This window comes from Belonocnema kinseyi, chromosome 7, assembly GCF_010883055.1.
Source record: "Belonocnema kinseyi isolate 2016_QV_RU_SX_M_011 chromosome 7, B_treatae_v1, whole genome shotgun sequence".
Taxonomy (NCBI): domain Eukaryota; kingdom Metazoa; phylum Arthropoda; class Insecta; order Hymenoptera; family Cynipidae; genus Belonocnema; species Belonocnema kinseyi.
Genome location: NC_046663.1, coordinates 120,617,411 through 120,624,806, shown reverse-complemented (window position 1 = coordinate 120,624,806; position 7,396 = coordinate 120,617,411). Strand labels below are relative to the sequence as shown.

The 7,396-nt window shown below is 31.7% G+C and overlaps 1 long non-coding RNA gene across 1 annotated transcript; it reads left to right on the top strand.

Moving 5' to 3' along the window:
• The first annotated feature begins 671 nt into the window (after window positions 1-671).
• Window positions 672-4,569, top strand: LOC117176739. Its single transcript, XR_004467612.1, has 3 exons — window positions 672-878; window positions 2,116-2,247; window positions 2,345-4,569. It is a non-coding gene; the product is annotated as an uncharacterized LOC117176739 (long non-coding RNA).
• Window positions 4,570-7,396: the final 2,827 nt, after the last annotated feature.

Genomic DNA, 7,396 nt, shown 5'->3' with positions numbered 1-7,396 from the left:
AAAAGGAGCGATGAATTAGCTGAAAAAATTTAAATTAGCTTAGAAACGTGAGCTTAAACATGATTTGAATTTGAAAGAAAAAGTCGTGAAAAAAATAAAAATAAAAATTATATTGTGCGTGAGCACAATATAAAAATTGGAGTATACCTAGAGTATACCTTGTCTCATTTCAGTATATTTTCCACAGATTTAGGGAAATTTGTGTCCACGTGGATTCTAGTTCGACCCCCCCTCTCCCCCTAAAGTGTCCACGTGGTATATGGATGGCCCCCTATTATGTTTAAAATTCTATTAAAAATCGAAAAATTTGGTTGAATATTCATGTATGATGTTAAAAATAATACATTGTAACTATCTATTTCTCTCTGTTGTGATTTTTGGACCGGAAATTTAATTTTCCCAATCAGGAAGAAAGATTCCATAATAAATTATAATTTTGAATTCTGTACAGGGAATGTTCAACAAACACATAATGTTTTTTTCTAAGAGTTTGCCCCCGTATGTAGCGGTTTTTCTATAGTAAGTATGTTAGTTTAATATTGGCGTAACGCTTAGGAGAATCCCCCTCTGTCATTTAGTCGTGACGTATTTAAGAACAGCCCCATAGGGAATATAGTGAAAAATTTAAATTTTAGTGAGGGAAATATGATATTGACAATGTGGCTAGGTATACCTGGGCGGAGGAATATTCCTTGAACAACAGAAATTGAAATGCATCAACAACATCGCTAGTTACGGGCAATTTATAATCGCCCTCGCCATATCAATCTGGGGCAATGGACTGAAACACATGTGCATCGACGTAAAGAAAGCAAAACCTCGTGAAGAAGGGCAAAAGAAAAGGAAATTTGGAAACAAGAAGCTAAAAGCCATGGAAGGTGATTATTATTGATATACCATTTTTGCTTTAATCCACAATTAACACTATGTCTTCTTTTTTTCAAATAATTATATTTATTCCGTTGTTTTGAAGAACATCCTCCTTCTTGTTGTTTCTTTGCTTCAACGCGAGCTGAAGTAATAGATCCCAGTAAGTCGAAGTATCTCGCGTTGAAAGTTAATTTTTTGGTTTATAATTGTATTATTGTATTATGGTTGCGAATTCATATTGTTTAATTAAAAATCGAATTACTTTTCGAAAAGCTCTCGTTTTTATTGGAAATACATCTGTTCGGTTAAACATGCAACTGTTTGGTTAAAAATTATTATGTTTTGGTTTAGTATGCAGCTGTTTGGTTACAAATAAATTTAGTTCGATTAAACTGAACTGTTATTAATGGAAATTTTTTCAATTTTTCGTTCGAAATATGAAATATGTAGAACTCTTTTCGTTGACATTTAATGTCCATCTTTTTATAATTGAACTATTTCGTAAACAATGCAACTGTTTTGTCGAAAATGCAGTTAGTTTGTTCAAAATTGAACTATTTTCTTAGGCATCTTTGTTGGCCGAGGATTTAACTGTTTTTTTAGACATTCGTCTGTGATTAAAAATCGAAGTTCGAAAACATTTGACTTTTTAACTTAAAAATTCAACTCTTCTCATGAAAATCGATCTCTTTTAGTTAAAAATCTATAATTTTTTGTATGAAATTGAATTACGTGATTGGAAACTCATGTATTCGGTCGAAAATTGCCGGTTTTTATTAAAAAATGTATCTTCTCAGATTGCATAAAATTAGGAATGCAAAAATAACCGATTTTAAATGCTATAGTAAAAAATGGCCTATCAACATATTACTTGGTTCAAGAGTATTTCTATTTATTTAAGCACCTTAGCATTTATAATTGTTGACTGCTTATGGGAAGTATCTTTGGTTAGAAATTTAAAATATTTGGTTGAAAATTCGTTTTTATTAGTTAAAAATTGATTTTTCAAACTGTTTTGTTGAACTTTTTATTTAGATTTCTTATTCTTTCGCCTAAATGTGAACTGAATTAATAGAACCCAATAGAAAAATCCAACTGTTTTTATCATTATTTTTGTTTTAAGTATATTCTTTTGAACTGAAAAATAAGAATTCATGTCGTGTGTTTAAACAAATTTATAGTTACATTTAAAAATGTCTATTGTTGTAAGGTTCTGAAATTTATTAATTTTTTATTGTTTTACAGAGCTGTTCTTGGAAAAACGGAGAAGCCAAGGATTTAAAGGTAACAGAAGACTAGCCGAACTAGCCAAGAAAGTTAGAACAACCTTATCGCATAAAGTTAACGATTTGAATAAATAGAAGCGACGCAAAGAAGGTTTGCTAAATAAAGTTTTAATTATTGAATATCTGCATACTGCTTTACGCAGACAATTTAAGAAGTAAAACTTTTCTTTATTTCGTATGCAACCCAGAAAGTGATGACGAGAATGAAGGTGAGTGATGATGAGTGTTCTCCCAGGATGCGTCGCACGTATGAAGCTTCATAAACGCATCGCCGCGCCGCCGTGCACGCCGGAAGCGTAAATGCTTCGTGCGTAGCTGGTTCTTTTCGCTTCATAACAGATTTTTCTTATGTTTCCTTTTTTTTAAGGCTGAGACTGTGCCTTTAACTTTGGTTTTATTTTACTGATTTTAGGTTTAATTTCTGTTCTTTTTTGTAATCAACATTAACCTAAATTTCGTAATTAGGATCTGTGCAGAAATGACTTCTCCGATGTTGCCTGCATTTTTAAGTCAAAAGTGGCATTTGTAATATATTTGCAGAGAAAGGATTTAAAATTTTCCAAGTGCGTAGAGTTATGCACATTTGAAGGTGTGAAGGGGTTTGAAGTATTTTAAAGGAATATAAGAGACTTAAAATTAAAGGATTGAAGCGAATTAGTTTCTAATACTTTTTTTTAATATATGGGGTGTTCCAGAACTAAGTGTTTGGACTTTATGACTGTATATACGAAAAACAATAAACCGAAGCTTTCTTTGGAAAAAATGTTTAGAAGTTTTAGTTTTTGAGTTACCATATGAAATGACTAATCCGGATCAATCAAGAGCGCCGTGTACGTGCTTGAGAGGGAGGCTGACGCTGTATTAGTGACAGATTCCAAGGGATGGAAAGGCAGTGGTCACTGTTACAAAGCATGACCACTAACATGGCGCTCCTTATTGGTCCAGATTAATCATTTCATAAATCAAAAACTAAAACTGCAATACATTTTTTCGAAACGAAGTTTCGTTAGCTTTTTTTTCTAATTATATACCCATATAAGTTCGGACACTAAGTTCTGGGGCACCCTGTATGTACGCTTTTATACATAAAATATTTTCTAAAAAAGTTCCTGTGAACTTTTGTTTCAGAATAAAAGTGGGCCTTCTATACAAGTTTTTGGTATAAAAATAAGAAGCTGAAAAAATATCAAATTTACAATTTTCCAAAATAGGCCTAAATTGATTTTTTTTTCCTTGGCTCAAAATATGTGGGCAACATCAAATAACTGAATCCTTTAAAAAGTGTTTTTTAGTAAGAATTGTCAATAAACTTAAGGAGCAAAAATCCCTATTTGTGCTACAAGAACCTCCATAAAAGACCCAATTATCGTTTGATACAAAAATTTATAGGAACTTTCTTACTGCATACTTTAGGTATAACAAAGGATACATAATTCAATTACTTAAAAAAAATTGTCAACAAATACAATAAAAGAATCATTTTCATTCGTAGAAAAAGAGCACGATTGATTCTTTTCATTTCTCACTTGAAATAGAGGGGCTGTTCAGACACGTTAATCCTGCAAAGAACCAGTGTTAAGTAAGAAGTTGAAGTTGGTTGAAGCTCAACGTGGTATGCCAATGTATCCTCAAATTTTGTGTTTTTCATTTTTTTTATACTAACTTACTTTTTTCTTATTTAGTTTCCCAAATTTCCAACTCAATAGTGCGTTTTATGTTAACATAAGTTGGTAAGAAAAAATTTAACAAAAAATTCGCCCCACTTTAGTGTCTATTAATACAGATACATGTATATTTATATTACAATATTTAGCGTTATATGTATAAGAACAAATAATTTATTATTCGCTTAAGGGTATCTTAATGATAACTTGAAGAGTACAAAAGAAAAAATGTTTAGGACTGCGTCTACAAATTCTAGCACCAATATAAGTATTGGTAAGTATATTATACGAATAAGAATTATACTTGCAAGTTCCTTAATGCCATTTCATACTAAACTTGAAATAATAATAATGAATTTTTCTTCAAACTTCTGTCTACAATAAATGTTGTGCCACATGTTCCTAATTACAAGAACAATGTCCAAAAATGTATTCCGTTCTGCTTGTAAAGTATCTTACGCCATATAAAACTTTATTTACTCTACCAAATTTTTAAATTGATATCTCATTTCTCATTGGGCAAAAAGAAATGTCTAAAATTATTGTGATGTTGGTATGACATGGCCTTAACGGATTATTCCAAATCGTGCATTTGTGATATAAAACGTTTGAGTAGTTCCTATAATCATGTGGGCTTAGTAATAAAAATATATGTATATTGCTTGACCAAAACTTATCAGTATCAGTGTTATCTCAGTATTATTATCAGTTTTCAACTGGCTATTATAAGGATGTTTATTTTTATGTATTTACTAAACGTTGTAGAAACAGTTTATATTTCGTCTAAAATAAAATATTTTGTAACGAATTTTCAGATTTTTATTTCTTAACGCCAGTAAAAAACATTAGAGCGCTGGTTTTTAATCTTAATTTCTGCTAGCTATGCGTTTTCACAGAGGCTACATCAGGCTCATCCGGCTACAGTAAGATCTTTCGGATTGACGGAAGTATTACTCTTATCTTACCTCGAAATAGATAAGTCATCATAATAGTTTATGGAATCAAGCAAAATAGCCACATTGTTAAATATAGATAATTTTCAAAAGCAGTTATAAATGCGAATTTGTGTTTTTCTTTTTTTATCACGTTACATATAAATTTTAATTTATATTCCATTTTAATCATGTACAGATTATTTTAATCTTTTAAATATTATCTTATTGGTAAATAAATACCTATACCAACTAATTCTTTACAATTGCAGACACTAGCTTAAGAGACGAACTAATCCATGAATGATTAAAGATGAATCGAAAATGCCATTTTATTGAAGAGACTGGATTTCTAATGCAAATATCAAATGGCGGAAGATAGGATTTCAAGTAGGACAGAGTATAGGGTGGAACTTAAGATGTAAAGTAGGGGCTGATTACAGGATAAATTGTAGGGCTAGTCACAGCGTGGATTATGAGATATTACATAGGGATTGTTATAGGGTGGAACATAGGATTTAATGTAGGGGTTGGTTATAGGATGGGATGTATGAATTGGCAGGTGCAAGTCATAGGAGTTCACGTAGGATTTTATTTGGAAACAAGTCATAGAATCCTACATAGGGACCTGCAAACTGTCCTACGTAGGTACCTTTATGTGAATACACATAGTTTCCCACGTAGGAAATTGTTTAGGATCCTGTGCAGAAAGCTGTTTCATTTCCTACAGGTCATTCCTATACTAACCTATACAGGTATACCTTCGAAGGATACCACGTAAGTAATACGTAGGATCCTATATAGTGTCCTTTAAGTGTGCCTACATAGGCATCTACATAGGTATTTGCAGTAGGGTGGAGTAGGATGCGACTAGAATAAATGGCCACGATCTGTATAGCAGTGCAAGCGTTCTGTAACGGCATGCAAGGTAGTACGAACCTCAAATTCAGGAAGGTATATTCCTTTATTTTAGGTGACGAAAGCCTTACAGGTTATTTCAAGTTGCCTTCAACTTACTTTCCGAACAGACTATTAAAATGTAGGAGCATACTTTACTTTATTCCAGTAGAAAAATGCTGATTTCCTATTTAAGATAAGTCAGTGCTTTATTCAAGATAGTTTGCACACTTAAATTCAGGTACTTCCTTAATTCAAGTCAAATCTGAAATTAAGTCGAATATAACTTTAAGTCTTTATTTTTACTGTGATACTTTATACCTTAAAAGTAGAAGAAATGGAAATATGTGCAACGCTTAAGGGCCAAAGTAGGACCTCAATGTATAGAAATAAGCCCTCTATATATCCTCTTAAAACTTATTGAAGTGCTACAATTAGAAGTTCAAAGCAGGCTTAAAATTGCGTCTCGGGTTGACAATTGTGACTTCTCTTTTGTTAAATCTCCTTCGGCTCTAACGAAAACATTCTCTACACGTGTCTCGTTCTTCGCACTCGATTTTTTCCAGAATATTTACTTTTCTACAAATATTCAACACTTTTATATCAAATTGATCTCACATTTATGTATCTACTTCGGCCTGGGATTGCTTATCCAGATATTGCAAAATTAATTAAAAATTGTATTTATCATGCTGACTTTAATATTATTTTCTTATTTTGCATTTAACTTTACTTTCAGCTACCATGAACAACGTACAGTTTCAATCAATTTATATTATTACTTTTTGTCATATATGCAATGGTATTAAAGCATACATATTTTCATTTTCTTATTTCTATAATTAAAAAAGGGTGCATTCTATAAGAGATAATAGAATTTTCTTATTAAAAGTTTTATTGCAACTTGTGTCGTTTTTCTATACATTTAATTTGTTCATTTTCAATGTTATTTTTTACGATTGAAGTAAAAAATACGCATCCTAGCATAAAGTGATTTTATAACAAATTTGTAGATCTTTTTTGGTTTAACAATTTTTGTATTTTCGCTTTTTTCGCCTCCCGCGCGTCATTTTTCCAAAAATTAGGTTTTTTGATTTTCAAACTTAGTTTATACGAATAAAAGAAAATCTACTTGTTCTATCGAAAAATTATTCTTAAAACATATTTCCTAGATTGTGTCGTCTATCAACCATTTTAATTAAAGTTTTTATTTCTATTTTTTACGATTAAAACGAAAACTGCGCGTTCATAGAAAAATAAATTATGACGAATTCGCAAGCTATTTATTGGTTGAACAACTTTTGTCTAATTATATTATTTTCGTACCTTGTGTTGTTTATCAAAGAATTTTATTTATTTTTAATTTTTAATGTTTTTTTGAACGAAGAAAACAGAAACTGCGCAGCCTATAAACAAATAAATAAGAATCAATTTCCAGCTTTTCTTTGGGTGAATAACTTTGGTCAAATAATCCAGGCTTGTCTGCGTGGCTGGGGGGGGGGGGGGGGGGGGGGGGGGGGGGGGGGGGGGGGCTAGAATCAACGTGGATATAGGACACCCTAAATCTGTGGAAAATATATTTAAATGAGACTGGGTATTCCAGTGATCTTTATTTAGGTTGAAGGTCACTTTCGCAAGAAAATTCGAATTTTCAGCCAATTCATCGCTCCTTTTAGCCTCCTTGCTTTTAAAGACTAATAATATATTTTTTAATCAAATATGTCCACATGGAAAGAGGGACGGGGGG